We start from the raw sequence: 7,637 nt of genomic DNA, 5'->3' as shown, positions 1-7,637 counted from the left end.
CTTTTATAACCTATTTAATACTCTTATTAATTATGACGACTGTCAAATTGTGTTTGATATACAGATCACCTGTTCTCAAGCAGGTTTTTTTTTTTTTAATCTCCCAAAAATATCTTAGTTTTATTTTGGAGATGAACTCCGCCCTTTTCCGCTTTCATGACCGTACGTCATGTGCGTAAATGCGGTAGTCTGACACACTGCGTAACGTGGATCACCAAAACTCTAGTGCGGGTTATCTATTAAAAACTAAATCTGGCCCAGAGAAACTTACTCTCGGTTTATCGTGGATATCACGTAACAGAGAAGGGCCGGATGTTTGGAAAGCATTTGCTTGTAAAAATAAAGTGTCACTCTTTCCGCAAGTTTCTCAAGCTTTGGAAACAAACAATGAATTGACCAAAAGGGATTTGAAAGAATCTTTACTTGCAGTGGAATATTTTCATTTTGCTATTAATACTTAAACCATAAAGACCCGGTGCTACTTTTGTGGCAGTTCCCAAATGAACTTTTCTCTGTATTAAACCTTTCTTAAGTGATTTATCACCACTGATTATAATATTATCTTCCTTTTTTTGCATTTTTTCAGTGTAAATCATGTATTTTCCTTTATTTCATTTACTGATCATGTAGATGTTCATAAAAGATCAGATTAAAGTTGAGGCTATCATATCAAAAACAGAGAAAACTGAATAAAACATGACTTTTTCAGCAAAGATATCAGTAACTGAACGTAAAACCCAGTGTGTCCATCCACTGTCATTGGTCCAACTCCATGGGTTTGACTGGGGAATCAATGCTGTAGAAGATGACGGTGTTTCCACGGTAACTACAGAGCTTCTGAACGTCCAGATGGGTCATTTCTGATGACCATGAAAAGATGAAGAACTACATTTACACCAATTATTGACATGGATTGACAGGATAGTAGGGCTGCACGATTAATCGATTTTAAATCGAAATCGGATTTTTTAATTAGGACGATTTTTAAAAACGGGAAATCGTAAAATCGATTTCATCTGTCTCGTGCCTGCGGGCCGCGCGCTTACGGGCTCCCGTAGGCTCCTCCTCCTCTCAGTGACAGATGTCTGTCACAGAAGTCCGTGTAATGACCGGACGTTAAATCTGTTCATGAGCCCGCAGTACTTGCAGCAATATAAGCCGTGGCTTCACGCACGGATCCCGCAACTGAAATAGAACTGCATGCGGATCACTCATCTTGCGTTGTCCCGGATCTGTACCGTACTGTCTTCTTCCGAACTGGGTCCGGGTCTCAGGGTCATCAGCCTCAGCAGAGGAGCCCACACAGCCCTGTGCCCACACACATCCACCAGCTCCAGTGACAGAATCCCTCCAGCGTGTCCTGGGTCGGTCTGTTCCACGCACGGATCCCCCAGTTTAAATAGAACCACATGTGGATCAGTCATAATAACGTGGTCCACGCACGAACGACTGATGCCTGTCACTGACTTACACTGGTATCACTGCTGTGGGCCAGATACCCAGAGGAAAAAAATAAAAATAAAATAAAATAAATAAATTATATATATATATATATATATATATATATATATATATATATATATATATATATATATATATATATATATATATATATATATATATATATATATTTAGTCCTCTTACTTGCTAAATTTTTCATTCACAAATGTAAGTTCTGTAACACAAAACCAAATATTATTTATTTTTTGAAAGATGTTGAACTTTATTTAAAGCTGTTCGATAAATCTGGAAACAAAAAGGCTGGTATAAAAAAGGTATAAAAAACATAAGTATTTGCTCTGATTTGGACATTGTATTATAGTGTATTCCCCCTGGCAAACTTATGTTATTTTCTTGTTGTATACATTGTTTGTATACTCTACTTCATTCAATAAAAATTTAATTAAGAACAAATAAACTTCTGTGGGTTCATCACGTGATACCATCACAGATTTGAGGTCAGAGCAGTGCCTTGCATTGTTGGCTGCTCACGAAAACGACATGCTGACTTCTGTTGTCTTTTGTAGTTTTACGCAAAAATCGAAATCAAAATCGAAAATCGAGTTTTTAGAGGAAAAAATCGGGATTTTTTTTTTTTGCCAAAATCGTGCAGCCCTACAGGATAGTGGATCAGCAGGTATGAAACAGTTTAGGTCAGTAGATGATGTTGGTCACCAGTGGCTGTGTGGGTCTGGATGGGTTAAGCTTTTTAAGAAATGCACACTTTTGTTTTGTTTACACACTGCTGGGCTCTGTTGTGCATTAAAAACACTCAGACAGATTCTTAGAACAGAGACATGTAAACTTAACACATACACATAATAATACATAACATAATATAGAAGTAAATAGTTGTGAGGTTTTTCTGTGGACTTGGCTGGATTTAACTAAGCACATAAGTTATTTATGCCTAACTGCTGCAGTGAGTCACTTCTCATCTCCTAAACCAACATCAGTTTGATAGAGCATAAAGACTGGGCTATGTTTCAATGGAAAGCTGCTAGTTTCAACATCATTTTTTGTCATGGGAGACCACTAGATTTTGTCTCCAGAAAGGCTTAACACCCATAATTTGCATTTCACTTCTTCTTAAAAACACTACAATATTAACATTTTTCAAGGAATAGTTGTGGTCTCAACAGTTTCCTTTGGAGCCTCAAAAACATCCTGTGGTCCATCTTTAAATATAAATCATGTGTGATAAAAGTGAGGGGGAAGAATAAAGTGCAGGACAGAATAAAAGATAGAGTCACGATTATGATAGAACTATAAGAAAGGAAGAAGAAACAAAGTCTGGTTCATAGACTGCAAAAAAAAGTGGAGACAGAGAAGGTGGTCTTTCATTTTCATCTAAAACAAAGCAACTGAAAATCCAGTGAACATCAGTGTGTCAGTAGTGTAGGCGTGAAAGGATGAGTGTCTGTGTGTGCAGAGGTGGACAGAAATACAGTGGAAGGCTGGAGGTGTCGCTGCTGGAGCGTCCAGGTACAAGAGAAGGACCACAACAGACCCCAGAACAGAACAGACCCCAGAACAGACCCAGGACGACCACAACAGACCCAGGCCGACCACAACAGACCCCAGAACAGACCAGAACAGACCCCAGAACAGACCCAGGACGACCACAACAGACCCCAGAACAGAACAGACCAGAACAGACCCAGGACGACCACAACAGACCCCAGAACAGACCAGAACAGACCCCAGAACGGACCCAGGACGACCACAACAGACCCCAGAACAGACCCAGGACGACCACAACAGACCCCAGAACAGACCAGAACAGATCCCAGAACAGATCCCAGAACAGACCCCAGAACAGACCCAGGACGACCACAACAGACCCCAGAACAGACCACAACAGACCAGAACAGACCCCAGAACAGACCAGAACTGACCCAGGACGACCAGAACAGACCCCAGAACAGACCACAACAGACCCCAGAACAGACCCAGGCCGACCACAACAGACCCCAGAACAGACCAGAACAGACCCAGGACGACCAGAACAGACCCCAGAACAGACCCAGGTCGACCACAACAGACCCAGGCCGACCACAACAGACCCCAGAACAGACCACAACAGACCCCAGAAAAGACCCCAGAACAGACCAGAACTGACCCAGGACGATCAGAACAGACCTCAGAACAGACCACAACAGACCCCAGAACAGACCAGAACAGACCCCAGAACGGACCCAGGACGACCACAACAGACCCCAGAACAGACCCAGGACGACCACAACAGACCCCAGAACAGACCCCAGAACAGACCAGAACAGATCCCAGAACAGATCCCAGAACAGACCCCAGAACAGACCCAGGACGACCACAACAGACCCCAGAACAGACCCCAGAACAGACCAGAACAGATCCCAGAACAGACCCAGGCCGACCACAACAGACCCCAGAACAGACCACAACAGACCAGAACAGACCCCAGAACAGACCAGAACTGACCCAGGACGACCAGAACAGACCCCAGAACAGACCACAACAGACCCCAGAACAGACCCAGGCCGACCACAACAGACCCCAGAACAGACCAGAACAGACCCAGGACGACCAGAACAGACCCCAGAACAGACCCAGGTCGACCACAACAGACCCAGGCCGACCACAACAGACCCCAGAACAGACCACAACAGACCCCAGAACAGACCCCAGAACAGACCAGAACTGACCCAGGACGATCAGAACAGACCTCAGAACAGACCACAACAGACCCCAGAACAGACCAGAACAGATCCCAGAACAGACCAGAACTGACCCAGGACGACCAGAACAGACCCCAGAACAGACCACAACAGACCCCAGAACAGATCCCAGAACAGACCCCAGAACAGACCCCAGAACAGACCAGAACTGACCCAGGATGACCAGAACAGACCCCAGAACAGACCACAACAGACCCCAGAACAGACCAGAACAGACCAGAACAGATTCCAGAACAGACCCCAGAACAGACCCAGGACGACCACAACAGACCCCAGAACAGACCCCAGAACAGACCAGAACAGATCCCAGAACAGACCCAGGCCGACCACAACAGACCCCAGAACAGACCACAACAGACCAGAACAGACCCCAGAACAGACCAGAACTGACCCAGGACGACCAGAACAGACCCCAGAACAGACCACAACAGACCCCAGAACAGACCCAGGACGACCACAACAGACCCCAGAACAGACCAGAAAAGACCCAGGACGACCAGAACAGACCCCAGAACAGACCCAGGTCGACCACAACAGACCCAGGCCGACCACAACAGACCCCAGAACAGACCACAACAGACCACAACAGACCCCAGAACAGACCAGAACTGACCCAGGACGACCAGAACACACCTCAGAACAGACCACAACAGACCCCAGAACAGACCAGAACTGACCCAGGACGACCAGAACAGACCCCAGAACAGACCCAGGTCGACCACAACAGACCCAGGCCGACCACAACAGACCCCAGAACAGACCACAACAGACCCCAGAACAGACCCCAGAACAGACCAGAACTGACCCAGGACGATCAGAACAGACCTCAGAACAGACCACAACAGACCCCAGAACAGACCAGAACAGATCCCAGAACAGACCAGAACTGACCCAGGACGACCAGAACAGACCCCAGAACAGACCACAACAGACCCCAGAACAGATCCCAGAACAGACCCCAGAACAGACCCCAGAACAGACCAGAACTGACCCAGGATGACCAGAACAGACCCCAGAACAGACCCCAGAACAGACCACAACAGACCCCAGAACAGACCAGAACAGACCAGAACAGATTCCAGAACAGACCCCAGAACAGACCCAGGACGACCACAACAGACCCCAGAACAGACCCCAGAACAGACCAGAACAGATCCCAGAACAGACCCAGGCCGACCACAAAAGACCCCAGAACAGACCACAACAGACCAGAACAGACCCCAGAACAGACCAGAACTGACCCAGGACGACCAGAACAGACCCCAGAACAGACCACAACAGACCCCAGAACAGACCCAGGACGACCACAACAGACCCCAGAACAGACCAGAACAGACCCAGGACGACCAGAACAGACCCCAGAACAGACCCAGGTCGACCACAACAGACCCAGGCCGACCACAACAGACCCCAGAACAGACCACAACAGACCACAACAGACCCCAGAACAGACCAGAACTGACCCAGGATGACCAGAACACACCTCAGAACAGACCACAACAGACCCCAGAACAGACCAGAACTGACCCAGGACGACCAGAACAGACCCCAACAGACCCCAGAACAGACCACAACAGACCCCAGAACAGATCCCAGAACAGACCCCAGAACAGACCCCAGAACAGACCAGAACTGACCCAGGACGACCAGAACAGACCCCAGAACAGACCACAACAGACCCCAGAACAGACCCAGGCCGACCACAACAGACCCCAGAACAGACCACAACAGACCCCAGAACAGACCCAGGCCGACCACAACAGACCCCGGAAACAGACCAGAACAGACCCAGGACGACCAGAACAGACCCCAGAACAGACCCAGGTCAACCACAACAGACCCAGGCCACCCAGGCCACCCAGAACAGAACAGAAACCAGAACAGAGGCAGTAGGTCAGAGCAGAGTTGGTCCACAACACACCGCTTCAACAGATGAGGCGCACTGCTGGCACTGACATGTACCAGTCCAACTGCACCACTCCACCTGCACCAGTCCACCTGCACCAGTCCACCTGTACCAGTCCACCTGCACCAGTCCACCTGTACCAGTCCACCTGCACCAGTCCACCTGTACCAGTCCACCTGTACCAGTCCACCTGCACCAGTCCACCTGTACCAGTCTACCTGCAGAACATTCACCTGGACACACACACACCTGGTCCACAGGTGTCAAACATGTGGCCCAGGGGCCAAATCCAGCCCACCAGAAGGTCCAGTCTGGCCCTGGGATGAATGTGTGAAATGCAGAAATGACACTGAAGACATCAACAGTCAAGGATGTTCAAATCATTTTAGGATAATTCAATCTGCAGTGGGTCAGACCAGTAAAATACTATCAGAATAACCTATAAATAATGAAAACTACAAATGTATCTCTTTGTTGTAAGTGTAAATAAAGTTAAGTTACAGTTAATATACAGCAGTGGTTTCCAACCTGTTTTGGCTCGTGACCCCATTTTAAATTCACAAATTTCTGGCGACCCCAGACATTCAAAATGGAGACTTTTTTTTTGTAAAATTAATTTGTTTGTGGCCCTGTAATAGTTTGCTATACTATGTTACAAAAAAAAGGTTAATGTTAGAGGACATTTAGTCTATATAATGTCTGTTATTGTGGACATTAAGTCTGTATAATGTGTATTATTGTGGACATTTAGTCTGTATAATGTGTATTATTGTGGATATTTAGTCTGTATAATGTCTATTATTGTGGACATTTAGTCTGTATAATGTCTATTATTGTGGACATTTAGTCTGTATAATGTCTGTTATTGTGGACATTTAGTCTGTATAATGTCTATTATTGTGGACATTTAGTCCATATAATGTCTGTTATTGTGGGCATTTAGTCTGTATAATGTGTATTATTGTGGACATTTAGTCTGTATAATGTCTGTTATTGTGGACATTTAGTCTATATAATGTCTGTTATTGTGGGCATTTAGTCTATATAATGTCTGTTATTGTGGGCATTTAGTCTGTATAATGTGTATTATTGTGGACATTTAGTCTGTATAATGTCTATTATTGTGGACATTTAGTCTATATAATGTCTGTTATTGTGGGCATTTAGTCTGTATAATGTGTATTATTGTGGACATTTGGTCTGTATAATGTCTGTTATTGTGGACATTTAGTCTGTATAATGTCTGTTATTATGGACATTTAGTCTATATAATGTCTGTTATTGTGGGCATTTAGTCTGTATAATGTGTATTATTGTGGACATTTAGTCTGTATAATGTCTGTTATTGTGGACATTTAGTCTATATAATGTCTGTTATTGTGGGCATTTAGTCTGTATAATGTGTATTATTGTGGACATTTAGTCTGTATAATGTCTGTTATTGTGGACATTTAGTCTGTATAATGTCTATTATTGTGGACATTTAGTCTATATAATGTCTGTTATTGTGGGCA

The sequence above is a fragment of the Sphaeramia orbicularis genome, unplaced genomic scaffold, assembly GCF_902148855.1.
Source record: "Sphaeramia orbicularis unplaced genomic scaffold, fSphaOr1.1, whole genome shotgun sequence".
NCBI classification, from domain to species: Eukaryota; Metazoa; Chordata; class Actinopteri; order Kurtiformes; family Apogonidae; genus Sphaeramia; species Sphaeramia orbicularis.
Note: the sequence above shows the minus strand (reverse complement) of the source record.